This window comes from Coenobita brevimanus, chromosome 28, assembly GCF_032717465.1.
Source record: "Coenobita brevimanus isolate Jiangsu-jjx chromosome 28, ASM3271746v2, whole genome shotgun sequence".
NCBI classification, from domain to species: domain Eukaryota; kingdom Metazoa; phylum Arthropoda; class Malacostraca; order Decapoda; family Coenobitidae; genus Coenobita; species Coenobita brevimanus.
Genome location: NC_136981.1, coordinates 27,213,815 through 27,237,198, shown reverse-complemented (window position 1 = coordinate 27,237,198; position 23,384 = coordinate 27,213,815).

Below are 23,384 nucleotides of genomic sequence, written 5' to 3'. Positions count from 1 at the left end.
ACAGTTTCAGAATTGGTCTGTTGCATACACGAAGGACAGGAAGTAACGGTTTAATCTTGCATTAGAGAGTTAGACAGGAAAAGGATGAGAGTTTTTTGCTAAACGGGTGCTATGTGTCCACTGGAGTGGTGGAGGGATGCAAGCAGAGAGATCATAGGAGCAGTGACCATTGAAGTAGCGACAAAAATAAATGTGTGTGTTTTGTCGACAGTAAAGATAGGGATAATGTTAGTCTGTTGTTGTTGTGGTGGTGGTGGTGGTGGTCGTGGCCATGGTGATAGTGGTCTATTCATTATTGTTTTAGATGTTATTCCTTATTGATTTTTGATATTGGTAATGGTGCTTCTGATAGTAATGAAGTTGTTGCTCATGTTAATTGTGACTTTCTCTTCCCACACGCAATTCATTGCGGAAGGGCTGAACGTTTACTTACTTATTTGAGAGTCTGTGTATTGATTGTCTCTTGAACCAATGAACGGATCATCTTCAAACTTTACACACAGGTTAGGTATGACACCCTGAGGAAGTGATTCGATTTTGGTTAAAATGTTCCAGGGTTAAGGGCCCTGAATTTGACCTTGAAAAGTCTAATTCAAGGTCCTCCATTTTTTGAGGCCTCATATCAGCCAGACGGTGAGAATGATATATAGTTACCATTAATCAGTGATAGGAAATAATAAATATAGATCCTATTGACACAATCAGATGTGACCTTTGGTGACCCTGAAGAGTCAAATTCACGGTCATGCAGGAAAAACAGTCAAATGGTGGGAGATAGATGCATGTTTACTCCTAATCACTAACAGGAAATCATATTTGGGGATTTTATTGATACCATTACAGTTGACCTTTGGTGACCTTACTATGGTGGTACCAATCTTAAGTGGCGGTTTGGGTGGGGCACGAGCCTCTGTACAGTGGTGCCACGTGTTCCATACCCGCTAAGTGAACAGCTCAGATATATGTAATAGGCATCACAATAAGTTAAACACATAAGAATATAATGGTAACGTGTGTATTATAATATATGAAAGAACAGTAAACCGATTATGCGTAAAATATTTATACGGCAAAACAGAAACGTGGCATAATTATTTTACAGTGTTGCTTAAAAAAAAAGTAGTCACTTTTATTGGCTGTTGCCGTATTTCTGGAGTTGGTAATAATGTCACAATTATGATTATAAGATAATATGCAGGATTATAAGCAAAAATATGCCAGTTTCTTAGTAAAAAAAATTATATACATTAAACCCTCGTGAGCGGCAACACTCACACACACCCAGTCCGACCAGGTCATCTGTGAGGGATAGAGGAATAGGCCTGTTTGGGGACACCTCTTAAAAAAAAGCGCCAAGACTTTAACCTCCTGGGTGGTGTGGAAATAAAGTCAAATTTACAATATGTACATTATAACGTAAAAGAAAATAACCAAAATGTATCCTAAAATACCACAGACGAGAGAGAGAGAGAGAGGGGGGGGGGGAAGGCAGACCAGGGGCAGTGTTAAGTGCAGCTTAGTGGGAGATGGAGGAAGGGAGGGAAGGAAGGAGAGAGAGAGAGGGATTGAATGAAAACAAATCATGGCGCCACAACAACGAGGTCATCTGGCGCCATATGTAAAACAATAACATTTTTAAACATAATTAGATATAATAAAAACAAAATAAAGAAATAAAACCACAAGTTCATAAGTCACTCATAAAAGAAACAAAATTCCCAAGGGTAACGTACATCTCCCCAAGGAGAGAGAGAGAGAGAGAGAGAGAGAGAGAGAGAGAGAGAGAGAGAGAAGGCAGGCAAGGGGCAGTGTTGAGTGCATTGTCAAGCTGAGGGAAAGATGAAGGGAGGGAAGGAAGGAGGGCGAGAATGATTGAATGTAAAGGCGCCGTAACACCGAGGTCGTCTGGCGCCATATGTAAAACAATAATATAATAAAAAACAAAATAAAGAAATGAAAGCACAAGTTTATAAGACATAAAAGAAACAAAATTCCCTAGGGTGATGCACATCCCCCAAGGAGAGAGAGAGAGAGAGAGAGAGAGAGAGAGAGAGAGAGAGGGGCATCGCGAGTACAGAAAACGTGGCAACACTGTACAGAGGTTCGTGCCCCACCCAAACCGCCACTTTAGAATGGTACGACCATAGGTCAAAGTCGCGGTCACACAGATTTTAACTGCTTAAATCAGACAAACAATGATAGATAGGCACATGGTTACTATTAATCACCTATAGGAAATCATAAATGGAGAATCTGTTTACACCATAAAGTGTGACCTTGAATGATTGTGAAAGGACAAACTCAAGGTCGATCAAATTTTAAAGTGTTATGTCTCAGAAACTGCCAGTGCTTCTGGTAACAGTATTATTAGCAATTCATAAAACTTCATTTAACCTATTTTCCTTTCACTCTGCGACTTTGACCCCAATTCAGCAGGCATGAGCGGGGTGTTGTTACCTCAAGTCACTCTGGTCTAATTTATTACTACGATTTTTGCTAATGTATTTTGTGGTGTTGATATAATTACTGTTGCAGTTATTGGTGGGTGTGTTACTATTATGTATATTTAGTTATTAGCATTTGTTAATTATTTGTTGTTGTTAATGATGGTGGTGAGATACTGCTGGTAGTAGGCTGGTGGTAGGAGTCTAATTACATCGGCTAACGAAACTGAAAGGAAGTTATGTAATCACTTTTGTCTGTTAATTTGTCTACTTTTGAACAAGTTATCTCAAGATGTTTGAACTGTAATTCATTGGTATTTGGTGGATTTGTGGGTTGTGGCTCAAAGAAGAGTTGATTAGAAGCTGAGGTGGATCCGGATCCTGATGTTGAAAATTAGAATTCTTATTGACGCTGGAGGAGGTTTGAGCTCCCTGAAACTGAGTAACAGGGCCAACTAATACCTTGAAATTAACTGACTGTGTGAGACGAAAGGAATAAGGAGAAGAGGAATAGAGAGAAAAGGGGTGTGTGTGATGCTAACATGGCCGCAGAAGAGAGGTGGGGTAGGCTGTTGATTGAGAATTTTCAACAGAATAAGAAAATGTTTTGAAAGGAAGTGAAGAGAGTGCAAGGGGGAGAGTCTGGGAAGGAAGAGCGAGTAAAAGCACACCCCCATGGAGTTGTGAAGCTATTTTCTGAAGTAGACCAATAAAGCAAATGGACCAGATAATATTAAAGAATCCTGTACTGCAGGTCAATGCTGGCATTCTTGCCCCTCTTCTGCTGGCTATAATATCGCTGACAATTCGTACAGCAGATCTCGTCATGATTGGCCGCTGGCAAATATGATATCAGCTTATTAAACCTCCTCATTAACTATAAACATTTTCAACCTGCCTCAACATGTGTAAAATATAAGTCAGAACTAAAATAATGCAAAAAATTAAACAAATGGACACAGTGCTTTAAGGCTTTCCGCAGTTCCACAGCACCTTGACTTAAGCCCCCTTCTCTTCAGTTCTTACATCAGTCTTTTCCTTATACAACCTGACCTTTTGCAGATGATCGTTTAGTGGATAAAGTGCTGTTAGATAGGCACGACTGTCTTCTATAGTTTCAGGACTGGGAAGCAAATGGCAAGTGACATTCACACATCACATACTTTTCACCCATCACATTCTCCCATTCTTTTCCAGTACACAGTGATTCAACGCCACCCTTACCACAGTTCCATCAATTAAGTGCTTGAGTGTTCATCTCCCAGTGGCCCTGAGGTGAAGCACACATGCCTACAGCACCATTGCAAAAGCTAGTACTTTCCTGGATTCTATTGTAGGAACACTTAAAACTGCGGCACAGACATCAAAATGCTTGCAAATACGACACATGATCTGTCAAACTTTAAAATACGTGAAGTCAGTCTGGGATTCATATGCCCACAATCATATTTATAAAATAGCTGCAAGAAGGATCAGGCGTGATTACACACTTAAGCATCAGTCACACTGCTAAAACAAGAAGGTGGATATGCAGACAGTAAATGTTATATAAAATAACAGGGTACTTAAATGACATAGACAAAGCAATTCATTAACCTCTTGAACATTTATATTCCACCAGAGGCAGACAATACTAAAAATTTCACACATATCGACCTCTCCACTCACTTTTCCCTGATTCAGAAACAGGTGGAATCATCTGTCTCATGTAGTTAACAATCCGACAACACGACCTACCGGTGCCAGTGGGCAGCCCTCTGCAGGTCTCTGATTCAAGAAAATTCATCCCCTAGAGTTAATTTATTATTTTCATGATTCGTATTCTATAGGCCTATGTTGTTATCTATGAAATTTAACTTTTTTAAGCCTCCACCCATCTTACAGCCAACCGTCTTCCTGCCCGATCCTTTCATCCCTCCTCCTTTCTTCCATGCGCCTTGGTATCGACCCACCCATATCATAATTCAGCTTGGCTAACGTTTTGGCCACCAGCCCACAAACAATGACTTCCCTGTATCTTAGGACTGGCAGGTTAATACTCCACCTATCGAGTACGGAAACATTGGATAAACTAATCACGCTTTTAAGTTAAACTTTTATAAATGAATTTTGCTTTTCTCTTATATGCACCTAACTGTTGTTACATTATTTGATACTAATTTTTTAGGTCTTATCTGTATGCAGCTAATACTATGGGCAATATAAAACCTTTGACCATTAAGGATTTCCATCAACTAATCAAAGTTGTATGGCAGTAGCTAGAACATAATACCTATGTATGATATCAAAGGATAATTAGTAAATCTGGGGAGGCGAGGCTTAATCGGTAGAGAAGTGGCCTGCAGTTCTAATGGACCCAGGGTCAAATCCTGGCTGGAGCAGGAAACACTTTAAGGATTTGAATTAAATTAAATTAGGCTTTACTGATCTACCAGAAGACCCGCCGACATGTCGTAAAAATACCCCCGCTAACACCAATACACAAGTCCTGTATGAGACAGCCCTAGCATGTATTCAATATGGGCGGTGGTTGTTAGCGCCAAAAAGGTGACATGTAGAGGTGTATGGTATGTAGGAGGACTGCTTGGCCTTGATAGCCGACTGTGAAGCCTATGCCCAGAGTCGGACACATAAAACGAAAAAAAAAATCTAGTTTAGTTAATGTAGGGATTGACCAGCTAAATGCTGTAGTCTGACGGAAGCCAATATATGTGCATAATGTGTGTGAGGAAAACACTGAGGTGAAATCAGGGGCCACAGAAACTAAAGCAACAACACCGCCCACGTTCCCCAAAGTCTGAGGAATAACAAACTTGTACTCTTCCCCCTCTCCTCTTTTCACCGATCCTCCCCCATAACACTTTACCCACCAATTCATTTACTCTCTCTTCCTTCAGTCTATTCATCCATTGTTGTTGTTGTTAGATTTTCCCACCTGTGAAACAGTGTGGGAGCGGGCCTATGGTGTGAGGCCCGCCAGTGAGAAGCAGATGACGAAGGGGTAGCAGTTGCTGGGCGGTAGGAAATTATGAAGGATGGGTGATGTGGCTGGAGAGCAAGGAGAGGAAGTTGGACTGGGAGAGCTGTTGCTGAAAGTGTTTGATGAATTCGTCGGGGTCGATGTGGAGAGTCGGGCGATCGTCGGTGGGCGTGGGTTCGCAGGCGTCACGAGGCAAGGCACGGTGTTTGGTGGCAGGCGGATTTGTAGTAGTCTTCCCCTTGTTTCTCCTCGGTAATGGTGGGGTGGGAGAAGGGGAAGGGCACACCTCCTGAGTGCACGGGTTGGCCAGTCACAGACAGTCAGCAGATGGTGATGGAGTTGGAGGACGGTCTTCCACGTCCTGGAAGATGGGCAGGACGGGAGAGGAGGTGTCTTCCTCGGTAGCTGGCGGCGTGTTGGGCAGGTTTGAGTCAGGGTGAGCTTTGTCGGTGTCCATGGGCTGTGGTGGGCTGGCGGTGGTGGTGGTAGTCGTCCTGTTTAGTGGAGCGTCGAGCTGCAGCCTTTTCCGCGGTGTTCTGCGGGGTTGGGGAGGCTGCAGCTGAGGAGCACGACACTCCTGACGAGGGGCTGCCTGTGTATCATGAGCGAAGCTCTGTGGGATGCCAAGGTGCGGCATCCTGTTCTTCTCGAATATCTGGGGAAGAAGAACGAGCATCGCCGCCTTGTCATCACCACAGAAAGCCTTCGCCGTCCCGATGCACATGGCGACAATGGTATCCACATCCCCAGGACATCGGAAATCCACAGGCCGGCGCCCCTGGGCCGTGGGGCGTCGCCGTGCATAGGCAGAGCCTTGCACAGCTGCAAACCCCGGTCCAGTGAAGTCTCTCGCCTAGGGACCCTTCGGTGTCTGGTGAACATGGAACTCCACTGTCTCGCCCTCGCGTAACGAGCGCTGGACGCGCCCTGAAGTGGGACCAGCGATCCCCAGACGATGTACAAAACTTCAGTGCCAGTGTCCTGGCGACTGATGAATCCGTACCTCGCCTTCACGCTATACCACTTCACGACTCCTGTGATGGTGGGCGCTCGTGGCGACTCCTCAATGCCTGTGGTGGCCCCCCTCGACTGTCCATCCGTTCTAACGTCCCTCCTTAAAATCTCTCTGTTCATTATTCATGGGATCTTCAATACATCCTGTCACCCATCCATTAGATTTTATAAGCATCCACTTGTGAGTTTTATTCTCTGTCATGTTTCCTTTCTTGCACGTATGCATCCATCCATCCATCCATCCATCCATCCATCCACCCATTCATTCATCTATCAAGCCACGCAGCTATGAGCATATCCATCCAACCTTCCGTCCATCCTTTCTCCTATTCACCTATCCATCCACTCTTCCATCTTCCTTTTCATCCCCAGTTCGTCCTGTTCATTTATCCAGCTGTCCCTACGTCCATAAACTTCCATCCATCTGTCCACTTCTCCAGTCCTTCAAACATCCATCCATCCATTTACCTGTGTATTTCGTATTCCAGCTTAATCATTTCTCCTTTCATTCACTTCCCATCCATCGCTAAACTCTCCTCGGCACTTCAGTCGTTCATAATCCTTTCCATCACTACACCCTCAGTCATTCAGCCATCCATCCATTAACTGGTCTATTCCCCTACCATTTCTTGTCATGCCCCAGCCAATTTGTAAGCTTTTCTTCGTTCTCACGCCCATACTTCAGCCATCCATTTATCCATTCTCCCATCAGAACATGCATTTTTTTTTAGGCCGTACTCACCCATTCATTAATCCAACCATCGATTAATTTTTTCCAGTTTTCAATACTCCATTCATTCATCCAGCCTCTTCTCTAATTGCCTATCTTTAAGTTATCCATCCATTCATCATTTCATTCATCTACTCTTCCATCCTTCATTAATACATCAGTTCATCTATCAGCTAATCTATTCACTTTACCTTCAGCCATCCATCCTTTTATCCTTTTGCCTATTCGTCCACCTTTCCAACTCCATCCCTCCCCCCTACCTCACCAGTACCAAATTCACCCGGCGTGCCACTATGCATTCATCAGTCTTCCTCACATTGCCCTTCTGTTCAGTATATTTTACTCAAACCCTTAGGCCTCTCCATCCACGTAGCCCGTCCAGCCATTCATCTTATCCCTCTTATCCATTTTTCCCCACGTTTCCTGCCTCTGCTTTTTTCTCTTGTCTTCTGTCTCTCCCGATCTTCTTTCCTTCCTGCTCCTTCTTCCTATGTCTTTTCTTCCCCTTTTCCTCTGCTTTCCGACCTCCTTTTATTCTCTGCTTTTCCTTCGCTTCCGTCCTTAATTTCTTCCTTCCCCCCTCTCTCTTTCCTCTTTCTGCGGTTTATTCTATTCTCTTCCTTTCTCTCCCTTCTCCCTTCTTGTCCCTTTCTTCCTTCCTTATTTCCATTCTTCCTTCCATTCTACCTACATTTACTCTCTCCCTTTCCTCCCTCTTTCCTGACATCCTTCATCTTCTCCTCCCCCTTCCCACTTTTGTCCTACTCTTTTTTCTTCCCTTTCTTGCTCTCCCTTTTCTCCTCTTCCTTTTTTCCTTACCCCTTCTCTTCCCCTGTCCCTCCCTCCTCCCCTTTTCTTATCTCGTCTATCCTTTTTCATCGCCCTCTGTTCCTCCCTCCCTTGTACCAGCACCTTTCCTGTCTTTTTCCCCTCCATTCCCTCCTTCTTTTTCCCTAATTCTTTCATTTTTACTTCTTTCTCTCTCCCTTTTCCATCCTTCTCTTCCCCTCTTTTTAACACCTATCACTCTTTTTCATCCTTTTACCTATTCATCATTCCCTCTTCCTATCCTCCGCCCCCTTTTTTGTCTCTAGCTCTTCCTCACTTTCCCCTGCTTCTTCTTTTCTGTTTCCCTTCTATACCGCTCCACATCCTCTCTCTTCCATGCTCCTCTCCACATATCTCCCTATCCCTTCCTTCCACTTTCCTCTTCTCTTCGTATCTTCCACCTCCCATGTTCCTGTCCTTGTTCTCACTCCTTCTTCTTCTCTCTCCCCTTAATCATTTCTTATTCCATCTTCTTCTTCTTCTTCTTCTTGTCCTCTGCTTCCTCCTCCTCCTCCTCCTAAGCTTCCTCTTGCTCCGTTTCCTCCTCCTTCTCCTCTTTCATCCTGCTCCTCTCCTCCAAGTATACTCTTTCCGTTCCATCTTCTCCCCACCTCGTGCACTTACTCTGCACTCCCTTCCCACCTCATTCCCCCAATTTCTTCTTTTTTCCTCAAACCTTCCTCCCTTACTACCTTTACCCTCTTTCCTGCCCCTATTGTCCTACCTTCCCCTACTTTCACCCATTCCCGTTTTTCTTCCCTTCTGTCTTCTTTAAGTATCATTCTTTCCATACATTTTCCCTTCCTCTCACCCTTTCCTGCTCTTCTTTCGCCTTTCCTTTTTCACTTCTTACCTCCTGCTCCCACCTTCCGTCTCTCTCTTTACTTCCTTCCATCTCTCCTCATCCCTTGTGTTCCTCCCTTCCTGCCTCCCTTTTTCTCCTTCTCCTTCTACCCCCTCACTCTTTCTCTCTTGTTATCATATCACTCTTTCTCGTTTCCTCTTTCGTTTTTCCTCTTATCAGTTCCCTTACTTTCATAACTCCCATGTCTCCGTTCCTAGTCATATTGTCTTTCTCTTATGTCCTTCACGTTCTCTCTTTCCCCTTCCCTCTTCCTGCCGCTAGCTTCCTCTTTCCCGTTTACCTTCCTGTTTCTCTCCGTCTTTCTGCCCTACCACCCTCTTCCATCCCAAACATTACATTTTATCTGCTAAACATAGTTTCATTCATGCTAAATGCTTTAAACTCTCTGACTCAAATTATTCCCTCTCCTACTGGCATCTTGCCCGGAAACATTCTAACAACTTTCCTTCGTTATCCTTCCCTCCTCTTTTCCGCTCTGATGGCTCTGTGAGTGTTTCTTCTGGTGATAAATCAGAACTCTTTGCTCAGACTTTCTCCTCTAATTTCACCTTGGACGATTCCGGTGTTGTTCTTCCCTCACTTGCCCCTTCTCACTTCCTGATGACTGACACTAAAATTTCTTCAGTTGATGTATTTTCTGCCATCACCGGCCTCAGTACTAACAAGGCATATGGGTCTGATGGGGTCCCGCCTGTTGTCCTCCAGAACTGCCCTTCTGTGCTTACACCCTGCCCAGGTAAATTCTTTTGCCTTTGTCTGTCAACTTGTACCTTTCCTTTTTGTTGGACTTTTGCTCCCTTTCAGTCTGTCCCAAAGAAAGGTGACCATTTACAGCCCTCTAACTATCGCTCATCTGCTTTAACACCCTGTATTTCTAAAGTTTTCAAATCTATTATACTTAAAAATATTAGGGCACTTTTCCTATCACAACCTTCTTTCCGATCTTCTGGAGGTAGTCAAAATTACTGAAAAGGAAAAAGGAAAAAATGCGTCACCTGACTGAAGAAGTAAATACTTTGATTTATAATCAACTGAACGTGAGTAAAGTGTAAGCTAATGATCTACAGGGAAAACCAAGAAAAACTTTAAGTTTTGTTTGTTTTGTTTTCCCACCACCAAACTCTTCTTATCCCCTTTCTCTCTCTCTCTCTCTCTCTCTCTCTCTCTCTCTCTCTCTCTTACACATACACAGCCTATGTATAGCGCTATGGTAAAGGGCGAACTATGGAAAATGACATCATCCTGCTTCGCAGGATTGATAATACTGTACATGAAATGAGCGACCAAATTAGAGGAAACGGGCGTCTGGGAAGATGACGTAGTCAGGGTATGTACCTCAGTCACATTTCTGGAGTTCAGGATTGCCAGTACTAATACTGCTGCTACTAATACTATTAACACGTAGTAGTAGTAGTAGTAGTAGTAGTAGTAGTACTAGGAGCAGTAGCAGTAGTAGCTGCAATTCCAATCTCATCTTAACTTAAATCCAGTGGACTGCAGGATGATAAAGCCTTTCCCCCTGCAGCTCAACATTCTCCTTCCCGACGACAGTGAGGGGAACGAAGGACGTTTGTATAAAAGCGTAGTGGAACCCCTCATATATCAATGTCACTACTCCAAGGCGTTCTTCCCCAGCACCGGGGCTCAGTACCAGCGTAACAAAATCCCTAACCATCTATATCTCCCTGGATAGCAAGCACGGGACTGGAGAGGGACACCGTCAGGTGAAGGTATCATTGTAAGTGGATGGTGGAGGAACCTTGTATGGTAAACACTGTAATTCACAGCTAGCTGCCTATTCTCCCGGAAAGAGGGAGGAGGGAGAGGAAAAACTTCAGCATGTGCCCCAGCTGGTTCTCATTCACATGAACCCACAGCAACAACAATAACTACAACAATAACAGCTACAACAACAAAAAAACAAAAACAAAAACAACAAAAATAACAACAACAACAACTACTACTACTACAACTACTACTTCTACTACTACTATTACTACTGCTACTATTACTATTACTACTGCTACTATTACTACTACTTCTACTACTATTACTACTACTACTATTACTACTACTTCTACTACTACTATTACTACTGCTACTATTACTACTACTTCTACTACTATTACTGCTACTACTATTACTACTACTACTACTACAACTACCTTAGCAAGATACATTTATACTTTGCGAGGAATGAAAAGAGTGCCAAAGAAATTACTGACCTGAAACCTACTCGGAATACGAAGTGGTTAAAGTTAATGGAGAGAGGTTAATGGAGGGGGATAGTGCTTGGGCAAGGGGGGAGGGGAAAATGGCAAACTATGGGTAACAGTGAAGAGGAAACAGGCGAGAGGATCGAAGGGAGAAGGGGTGGAAAATGTGTGAGGATCCCTGCAGTATTTGACACTGTTTTGTGGGCGTGTAAAGGAGCAATTGATGGGAAGCGTACGCGGAGTAGGAGAGGGGTAGAGTTAATGGAGAGAAAAGAGCGGGTGAATACTGGAAAAAAGTAAAGGGACAAAAGGAAGGCGGTAGTAGGGAGAAAGGTGGAAACAGGGTGAGGAATTCTAGTTTTTCATTTGTTTCAGGAGTGTGTAAGACATAGATTGCTGGTGAATGTACATGGAGCGGAAAACAGCTGGGGTAACCGAGGATGGAACAGCATAATATGGGTAACAGGAGGCTGTGACTCAATCGGTAGAGAGGTGGCCTGCAGTCCTAACGGACCCAGGTTCAAATCCCCGCTGAGGCAGGGAACAGTTTAAGGATTTGAATTTCGTTAAATCAGGCTTTACTGATCTACTACAAGACCCGCCGACATGTAAAAATACCCCCGCTAGTACCATTACACCAGTCCTGTATGAGACAGCCCTAGCATGTATTCAATATGGACGGTGGGTGTTAGCGCCGAAGTGGTGACATGTGGAGGTGTATGGTATGTAGGAGGACTGCTGGGCCATGATAGCAGGCTGTGGAGCCTATGCTCAGAGTCGGACACATAAAAAGAAAAAAAAAAACAGTGAAGAGGAGGGAAGGTGAAGGGTTGTATAGAGAAACCAAAAATTACACTACTTGACAAATTTCAACTTTTTATCTAGTTCAGAAATGAGTATGGGTGATTTGGGTTAAACTGACTGTGCTGATTACAAGTATCTTTCTACTTTTGCTCTATTACGCACAGATTTTCTGTGCGTAATAGATTAGCCTTCAAAATTTTCTTCCACTAGTCAGAAATCAATAGACCTATGTTCCTACCGCCTGGTTGTGCGGGGAATATTTTTATAAATATTTATTGGGATGTAGAAGTACTGTATTATGCAGAAACAAAATCAATTGCATTATTCCATCGCTGTATGTAAATTTTGTTCTGAATACAGGTACTCAAAGTACGATTTTTGCCAATTTCTTTTGTGCTCTACATCTGTTTCCCGTGTCAGCATCCAACAGTAATCCGCCATCATACCAGTGCAAATTCCTCCTTGGTATCTTTGTTCCATTACCGCAATATCCTGGTGAAAACGTTCACACTGTTCGTCATTAATATCAAGCAAGTTTGTTGAATAAAAAAAAACGAGATGTGAATGATGAAAATGGATTTTAATGGGCATGGAGCTCATGGTACGCAACCAGAAGCTCTTCAACGATATCCATGTAATCTTCAGCGCGATGGCTGCGCAGGAAACCAGCACAAGCCTGGAGGGCTGCAACTGCCTGGAGGGTTGCAAAGCAATAACTGTCTTTCATCAGGCTACGAATTTGTGAGCCAACGCAAATACCGTCCTTCAGTTTGGCTTCGTTAAACTTATGGAAGACTTTCTTCAGGTGTGCGAAGCCTGGACAAGCATATCCAAGGCTTTGAGGTGGTTTTTCATCAAGCCTAAGTTGGTATGAAGAGGCGGAAGTATGATATATTCCGCTTGGACGAGTGATCCGTTCCGTACTTGTGTACATCGGCTTTGTAGGAACTTTAGGGAGGCCACTCACGCTGGATGTCGTGCTGCTGCACATCACGACTGTCCCATAAACACAGGAAGTAACAGTATTTCGTAAAACCTCCTTGTAGTCTAGGCACAATGACTACCAGATTTTCTATTGGAATTCACCTTACTCAGCCAAAACGAGGAGTTTTTGCATCGATTCGTACGTTTCCTTCATTTCAGGAGCTAAAACAAGTCGCATACTGGGTAACATGTTCCCATTGTGGAGGGGAACAGCCTCCAGACCAGATTTGCTGGTGTCACTAAAAAGTCTCCATTCTTCAGGATCATAAATCCTTCCTAAGGCTTCAAACAGACCTGCGATATTGCTACAGTAGCATATTTCTCAGTCTGACTAGAAAAAAAACGTTCCATATTTTGTTGCTGCTTCCTGAAACTCGTCTCCTTTGTGTCTAGATGCAACAAGTTCCATTCTTGCAATCTCGAAGCGAGTAGTTCTGACTGTTGTTTTGATAAATTTAGATCACATTGAAAGGGGAAATAAGATGAAAGGAATGTTCGAATGGCGAAAATCGTATGAGGATTTCTGCAGTATTTGACAGACGTTTGACAGTAAAAAAAAATAAAATAAAATCACTCTGAACCGTACGTGGGGCAGAAATGGATGGACTTAATGGAGAAAGAATAATTAGGAAATGTGAGGGAACAAGGAGGGGAGGTGGTAGGGAGAAGTGTGGACGTTGTATGAAGATTAATGTAATTTTTAACCGCTTGTGGACAGTGTAAAGAAAATATTGATCTGAAACGTAATCCAAGAGGGAGAAAGCCTGGGTTAACGGAGAGAGAAGAGGAAATAAGTGTTAAACAAGTGGAGCAAAAAATGGAGATGTAGCAGAAAGAAGATTTAAAACAATGTTATGATATCCTCAGCTCTTGTTCGACAGGGGATAATAATAATTCCAACAAGTTTCAGGGAGGTAAAAGAAATATTGACCTATTGTACGTGGGGAGGGTGAGTGTTGAAATTACTGGGGAGAGGAAATGGCAAAAAATGGGTAACAGGGAAGGGTTGTAGGGAGAAGTTTGAAAAAGGCGTGATGATCTCTTCAGCTTTGACAAGGTGCGGAGAGTGAAAGAGAAATAAAGTAAAGACCTGCTGCGCGTGGAGGGAGAAAGAGTTGGGAAAGGGAAGAGAAGAATGGCAAAATATGGATAACAGTGAAGGGGAACAAAAATATCAAGAAGGCAGGAAATGGTGTGATGATCTTTGTAGCTTTTGAAAATGTGCTGAGGGAGTGCAAAGGAGCTATTAGTGGGAATTCTAGCTTATACAGAGTAAAGGAATGGAATCAGTGGAGGGATAAGGGAGAGTAAAGACGGGAGATTATTCTTTCATGTGATGATCTTTGCTATTTTCACAGTTTTCAGAGAGTGCAAAGGAAGAATAGGTTGCTTTATTTTATCTGACATAACTGGGCCACTCTCACAACGTAATGCCAAATAAAGTTTTGCATGAAATTTAGTAATATTAGTTATGAGGCAGGAAGATGTTTGGTTATTATTCAAACTTACCCTTCAATCTGATTGCACCTGACCATGAACTAAGGAGTTAGGAATCACTGTCACGTGAAATCAAATTAACTATACCGGTAATGTCGTGAAACGTACGAATAGTGAAAGATGCTTGGAAATTGATAGAAAAGAATTGGAGAGATACGAGTCAATGAGAAGGAATAAAAGGTGAACGACAGAATGGAAAAAGATGGAAACAGAGGTGAGGGAACACATATGGAGTAGTCAAAAGGGTAAAAGTGAGTGTGCTGGAAATGGGAATGGGAAGGGGAATGGCGAGTGTGTGGAGTGAATGGTGGCAGAGGAAAGGGGGAGGGGAAGCCAAGGGAACTGGGAAAGAGAGAGAGAGAGAGAGAGAGAGAGAGAGAGAGAGAGAGAGAGAGAGAGAGAGAGAGAGAAATCACAAATATTTTTACTGTTTGCAATATACTGTAGACGTGAGGATAAGTCTGCCAACGGCCTAACCAATCTCGCCTTCAGGACAAGGTCTGGTGTCGATAAACCATTGGGATTATTGACCTGTCAGCCATCTGCATGGGAAGGTCGGTTGGGAGGTACTGACATGGAGGAGAGCTTTTCTGTTGTGTGTGTGTGTGTGTGTGTGTGTGTGTGTGTGTGCGTGTGTGTGTGTACGAAAAATTGTCTGTGAAACAGATTCTCTGTGGTAAAATGTACGGAAGCACGGGCGGACAGACCACAGGTGAGCGAAGGCATAATAGTGATGATAATGATGATGATAATAATAATAATAATAATAATAATAATAATAATAATAATAATGATAATAATAACAATGATGATAATGAGTAAATAATAATAATAATAATAATAATAGGAGGTAATATTAATAGCAAGCTGGTAGGCGACGATGGTTAGCTCTAAGCGGACCAAGCTTTGGCCCACACGAGGTACAGATTATTGGTGGCGCTGCCAGCGACCAGAGGTGAGTTTCGACACTAAAAGTCATTTTTATATGTAGGTACTCCAGTGCAACATTCTGCCAAAGAATCATGGCCCTGGCTTAATAATCTTCGATGCCTTAGCATTTCGTGCGTGCATAGTCATGATTTTAGCTATTTTCACCATTTTCACATTTGATAACCTTTGACCCACGACCTGGTCAGTGTAACACATAGGTGTACAGTACAATAGTATATACTAGTCAATGTCTATAAGCATGCAAAATTTCATTCAATTCTATCTTGTCGCTGTGGAACTAGGAAGGCATTTTTGAAAACCGGGACTGGTTGCTAGGGATGCTGAGGCCAATCTTCGCAGAGTTGCCACTCGAAAACTTGAGGGGAGAGGGGGTGGGAAATGGATGGCACACTTCAGATAGGGAGTGACCTCAAGATTGCGCCTAAAGAAGTCAGAAGCTTTTCATGCTCATTAATAATGCTTTTAGAGCTCAAAACGTGAAAAGTAAGAAAAAAGCGTTTTTTCGGCCATTGCTAGAAAACGAGTAGTTGCCTAGCAACCAAACCTTGCAGACACAACTAGGTCGTAGGCTGATCATTGTGTCCTAGTTTGGTCAGACTCGGTTATTTCTGAAGGGTACAAGTGCCTGCCACAATTAAACAAGACAAGATATAAACCAAGGAAGAAAATGCGACTAACAATAAGGGAAGCATGAGCAGGTTAATAGTAATAATGACACTAATAGTGAATATATTGGTAAAATGATAACTAGTAAAGAGAGAGAGAGAGAGAGAGAGAGAGAGAGAGAGAGAGAGAGAGAGAGAGGGGGGGAGGTGTTTGCACAATGCAACAGTTGGTAACAACACATTTCAACCTACACCCCGTGGAAGATATCATCATAAAGGAATGACGATGAGACAGAATGGTCCGTCTAACAAAAGAGGCATTTGAATTGCCCCAAGACCCACATAAAATCTCACTCACCTCTTTGTATATTGTATAGTTTTTATGCAAATTTTCCATTCTCTAGTTCAGAGTAGGCTGCAAAACGCAAAATTTACAGAGACCATACTGAAATTTAATTTTAAAATTTTGGTGGTATCTGCTGTGAAATCAAGAAAGCGACATCCCGGAAGAGGAAAATTCTCTTTTTAGGCTAGCGTATTTCCAGCATTAAGGCAAGCTGAAACAATAAATGTTCTGTTGTAAGTTATTACTATTTAGCAGCTGCAATAACAGTTCTACGGCCCTACTCATGGAGAGTTATGAAAATTAACGATGACAGCGCGTCAGTGAACACCTATACATTCACTCGCGAACCATGAAACAAAAGCAAGTGGTAACTTGGATTGCATATAATCTCTCAATCTCTTAACTGGATGCGACAGAACCATGAGCATAGAACACATTCCTTCTACACTGAGGAAGGTATAGGAGGTACTATAGTTTGCCAATACCATACTTTTCCTTATTACAAAGGGATTATGGAAACCTAGCGAAGCTAAGAACACAACTGGAAGAGTTATCTCGTGAAATACGTTGGTGGAACAGGAAATGCACGTTTGAGTGACTGGAATCAAGGACAATTCTCATTTCTATATGAAAAGTTGTGTTGGGAGGTGGGGCAGTTTCCCTACTTCCCTCTAATATACTTGTTGAATCCGCCTCTCTCTGCCTCCCTACACATCCGCCCACGTCATATTATAGGCCTAACAGGTGATATGAGAACGGGAAGGTCAAAATGGTTCTGGAAAAGGACGCTTTCACATGGTGGCACCAATACGACCAAGCGCCTCCTCTGTCTGGCTATACGAACGTCCCACAACTCCCTTCCGATCACTCAAAGGAGGAGGATGAAGTGTTGGAGAAGGGCAACTTTAGCCTGTAGTCTTTGGGTTCACGTTTCCGATGAACCTTGGGCTGCAAGTACTACTACCAGTACTAGTATTAGGCCAAAACAATCTAAACACACATACAGATACCGGGCATGTTCTTATAAATGTTTTCTCAACACTCGCAGGCTCTGATGACACTCTTTGCTGAATACAATCTTGTCAGCTGAAAAAAAAAAAAAATGAAATCGTTCTGATGAGGAGAGGTTTAATGGTACCAGTATCGGTAGTTTCAGACTTCTATACCACACTCAGCTTAATAAAATGTCATGGCATTATGGAAAAAAAAGTCTTGTCATGAGGAGGGTTAGAGCACACCCAAAATCAAATACAATCATAAGGGACGGTCTTGTATATGACACAGTCAACAGCTCACACAGGCACCAGCATGCTTTTGTATATGGCTCATTATAACGTAGCCAACATCATTTTCATGGAGCAGCATTATGTTGTTTATTATGGTTCCTAGTGACATAGCCAACCACAAATACAGGCACCAGACATTCATGCATGATTTAATGTATGATTCCTTATAATACAACCCAGTGCACATGCAGGCACCAGACATATTACTGCGTATGGCCTATTGTAACAGCCTACGGCACATACAGGCTCGATATAAGTATGATTCATTGTAACACAGATACTATTGTTTACAGATACAAAAATACTATACAGCACGTTTCTTACAACAAAGCTTACAATAAACACACACACACACACACACACACACACACACACACACACACACACACACACACACACACACACACACACACACACACACACACACACACACACACACACACACACACACAGCATATATTTCATATTTGTTTAAAATGTTCTCTTCGTGATTCCTCTGAGTAGAGTACAACTGTTATGTGTAAGGTGGCTCCCCATATACAGCTCTTCTCAACAAAATGGAGTCAAAGGCTTTTCGTCTCATTAACTCTCTTCCTCCTACTGGATTACTTCGACCTCTTTTTCTCTTTGCCGCGCTGTTGCATCTTTATCTCTTTTTTCTTTCACTACTTCAATGGTCACTGCTCCTCTGAACTGTTTGCTTGCATCCCTCCACCACTACGGAGAGCGCGTAGTATCCGTCTAGCAACAAACTCTCATCCCTTTTCTGTCCGACTCTCTTACGCAAGAGTTAACAGTTACTCCCAGTCCTTCATGTAGGCAACAGGTCAACTCTGGAACTGTCTCCCTCTGTCTGTACCTCCTACTGCCTATGATCTGTCTTTCAAACGCAGTGTATCCAGGCAACCCGAAATGAGCGGATCTTGAATTTGGCTCCCTGTTACCTTTCTTCTTTCATGGAGAGAACAATCTTGCGGGCTCCCGGCCTTGGGTCCTACTTTCTTGCATAAAAAAAAAAGGTACCAACTTTACCCATATTCTATGGACAAAACAGAACCTAATAGTGTTTGGCCTAAAAACTGGGATTGAGGATATAGGATCGTGTTCTTAGCGGCTTGTTAGATTTAGTAATACTTATTCCCTGACAATTTACTTTGCAGATTGTATATCAGGATCAGTTTACATGTTGCCAGTGCACGGTATGTTGATATTAAAACAACATAAACAGTATGGGAAAAAGGTTAAGAAGTAAAAGCATATTATATCACTATATAGAATGTGTTAGGCAGCTTCCTATGCCACCGAAAATACAACCCATAATAACAGAGTGTCTGGTTGATATATATCCTACGACTACATCATCTCAACAGTTACCACCATGATGTTCGCCGACATTTCTCTTCCTGCTGTGGCAATGGAAGGTGTTATATGAAATATTATTATGTATCAGCAATATGAAGCACACACGCACACACACAAAAATATATATATAAAAGAGAGCAAGATACTTTCTGTGGTTTGGGAGCGGATGAGAAATTCGGAAGGCGACATAGCAGGGTTGCAGATGCTGTTGGCAAACTGTTGCTCAGTGGATGTAGGCTTCGACCAAATATTAACCTTGTTGATATGGTTAGGTCTTGTCATATTTAATTTTTGCTAAACTTAGATTACCTTAATCAGGACAGGAGAGAGTTTTAGAGCTGGACAGGTTAGATAGAACCTTCATTAACCGCCTCACTACTAGAGGATTTTCATAAACTGAACCAGATCTCCTCGGGGTAGCAAAAACAAACTAAAATAATAAGTCATCGGAATGAAGTGATTAAGGCTTATAATGGACTCCGGAGGCTCAGAGTATGGATTTTAACCTTTCATTCTGATAGCATACATTTCATTGCTGCTACATCCGGACAATCTGAGTTAGCTGGGGAAAGCCCTCCGGTACAGTGGGTTTATTTTCATCTGAGGGAAAAAGTCACCCACAATTTGAATACTGAGTCCGAAATACCTGAAATTCGTTGAGCCTTAGTTATGAGGAGGGAATGAGTCTCCGTGGTTATTAATAAGATAAAATCCCCTTTGCATGAGTATACTTAGCCGTCAACTGAGCTGATATATGTTACGGATCTTTGTCAGGTGAAAATAAACTGAACATAGTAAGGGGGCTAATAATGGCGGCATCTAACTCTCCATGTTTCAATGTACCATTCAGATTGAATTCTCAGATGGCAGCACATATAGACAAAACAAACTTATGTGTGAGGAGCGCAACATTCTGCAGAGAACGTGAATATCTTTCGGAACAGAGCCCTTAAATTCGACTGACCCTGAAAATGTACTTTGACAACATTACACATCTTAGATAGCCTAATATGTTATCAGAGGTTGTCATTTACAAATGTTTAGAAAATATTTGAATAATACAGTATACCTTCCTTTTTACTGAATTTTTGCATATCCTTCAGTATAATTTATCCAGGTCCAGTAATACCGAAGAGTATGGAAATTGAACTGTAGAATATTAAATACGTCAGTAGGGATGGACAGACACATGTTCAGCATAACTTTTGTTAAGATTGCATTAAAATAGTATTAGAATTGTGCACTAAAATCCTTGAGTTACATATTCCATATAATAATTATTCTAGTCATATCATACAACGGTGCGTTAATGACATACCTATAATTATAATACTGCAGGTAATAGGTACCTAATAGGCTATTAACCACCTTCATAATATACTGTACATAACGGCAATGCTCACGATAAGTCACAAGTTACAATTAATCCAGTAAACTGCTGACCAAAACTATAGAATGGTTCGCGTAAATTCCCGGCAATAAAATCATTTATATAGTTATGAATGTTTGTTGCAGACAGTTTCAGTATAATCGTTGAGTGTCATTAAGCTTCGCTGGGCTATGTGTAATTATAGCAAAGATGTATCTAGGGTTCACAAGACCTTGGTTATATCCGCCAATGGTTCTGCTACGAGAAGGCTCAGCTTAGATATTCATGGCTCAGCGCGGTACCTGCCAACCTGCACGACGTTTAGAAGTTTGTCCCATCAAAGATGAAATAGGGTCAAGGGCCTCAGAGGGATCTTTGGACAGCCAACACTAGAGATAATTTTGTTTAGCTTAGGAAAATAAGTTTATTAATGCCATATCTAGTCGCTACAACTCGACCAGACTCTCTCAAATTGAACATAATCGTCTAGAGTTAGAGAGAATAAAATATACATTACATCATCAAAGTCAGCTAGATAAATTCAACATAATGGTTTCCTATTATAACCAGGTTGAAGTCCAACTTTTGGGCCACAGAAAAATTACTGCCCTGCGGTCCATCCACATCAATTTTATCACCTGACATATAGCAAAATAAAACACAGTATAAGTAAATACTCTAACAGCCTTCCTTAATGTCGCGGATTCTTTGGAATCTGGTCCTACACTACACGCCTAGAACTAAATGTCCTAAAGCATAACATCATCTGAGAGCAACGTTAGAGAGAGAGAGAGAGAGAGAGAGAGAGAGAGAGAGAGAGAGAGAGAGAGAGAGAGAGAGAGAGAGAGAGAGAGAGAGAGAGAGAGAATTACATGGGCAAGGGAGTAATGAAATAAAGGGAAAATTCGTGAACATAGAGATCAGGTGGGGTGATAAATTATGAAGGAGAAGAGGACGGTTTGTGAGAACAGGTCACAGAAAGAAAGAATAGGAAGGAGAAAACAGAAAGGGAAGAAGAGTAAAGAAGAAAAAGTGTAAAAGAGGGAAGCAGGCGACAAGGGCGGTGAAGGAAGAGATAGAGAAGGAAAGATAAGCACAGGGAAAAGAAAGGATGGAAGGATAAATACAGAAAAACAGAAAAAAAACAAGAGAGTGACTGAGTTGGAAAAAAGAGAAAGAGGAAGAGAGACGGGAAAGAAAGAGTATGAAGTGAAACTATGAGCAAGATAAAGGAGGAAGAAAAAGAAGGACGAAAGTTAAGATTATACTATGTTATTAAAAGTTATACAAAGAAAAAGAAAAAAAATGGAAACATGAAATGGAGGAAGGAGGAAAAATAAAATGATTAAATTGTTTTTAGTTTTATTTTAGAAAAAATGATAAAAAGTCTAACGTAACGGCTAGAGAACGTTGGATTTCAGAACTAACAAGAACAAGAAGAGTTAGTCAAATGACGAGAGCAAGGGAGACAGAATAATGTGCACAAAATTATGAGTAACAAATATAAATCTGAGTAAATCTGAAAAAGTGAGAGAGGGAGTGAGATGTATGGGAGGATATGAGTTGAGTGATAATCAGTGAAAGGCGCGGAAAGGAGAAGAGAAGAAGCGGAGGAATTACACTGAAGATGCATATCATTACTATACAGTTCTTTAATATTCTCTTTTCACCATAATTTAACCTTACTTTTCATCTTTTTGCATTGTACTTCACGTAGCTCAATGGCACAATAAGACAATATCTCTACTGGACCTCATTTCTCTGTTGTTAAAACTCGGTTTCTAAGAAAGAGAGCAACTGGAGGTTAAGTTAGAGTGAAAATGGCGTAGATGATCTGATCTTAATATCCTGTAAATAGAAACATTCATTCGTTGCTGACAGAACTAGGGAAGCACAGCAGTACTTTCTCTCCCTACCTTCCAGAGCCTACAGTTTTTATTCGTCCCCGTCCCGGAGAGACTCGGGGACGGGTACTGTTTTCACTCGGTATGTCTGTGTGTCTGTTTGTTTGTTTTTCTGTCTGTCTGTTAACAACTTTACGCAAAAACTACTGGTGCGATTTTGTCTAAAATTACAGGTTTGATGGGCTATGACCTAATCATCTGATTAAATAATTGGCCAAATTGAGCCTTGGCTGTAGGCCCCAAAAATGTTTTTAAAAAACAGGGACGAGTAAATCTTTTTTTTTTTCCGCCATAACTCCTTTCAAATTCGTCATATCGACATGAAACCAAAACCTAAATGTGCATATTTCAAAAATGCATCTTACAACATGTCTAATTAAATCAGCGGGGCCACTCCCCAGTTAACGGTAGGGGAGTCAGTGTCAGGTGGGTCAAGCCTAAAATTTCAGAGGGACATAAAATTGTCCATTTTCCCCTGATTTACTGAGTTTGATGTGTCATCTTTGATTAGATATCTTGTTGTTAGTATACGTCAGCACTATAATGACTGCCGAGGACGGGTTTGCTGTGCCTTGGCACCGCTTCTTGTTAGATATTTAGGATTATAAATAGAAGCAACATCATGAAGGATTACATCAGCTGAAAAGGAAAATTACAGGAACTGAATAAACTAGTACTTAACCCGAGGCGTCCTGTTGACAAATGGGTATATCACAACGTTTTGTCATGGCGACTCCCGTTGATGTATCCATACGTTTTGCAATTGTGAGGTCCGTCATTTGCACATTTTTCAACTTTCGCATGTGATTTTTGGTAGGTATACGTGGGACACCTTCATCTGCCTGCCACCACTGCCTTATCCTGCATTACCTCCCCCCCGCCGCACGCCATTGTCTCGGCAACTCACCTGTTACCAGTGATCTGGCCAGTAAAGACATGTGCCATGGTACGAAATTCAAGGCGAGAGTGTTTCCCAATTGATGATGATGTGGAGGACAAAGATTGCGTGGCTCTTGAGGAAGAAACGAGCAGAAGTGATAAGCAGGTAACATCGCCAAGGAGGGTGCGGTATGTTGATGTGTTAATGAGTGAAACAATGCTTATACTGCCCATATTATTGTGTGAAAACCAATATATTCTTATACTACAAATAAATTTCTACCAAATGAATAAATATCTACCTATTCTGAATGGTTTGC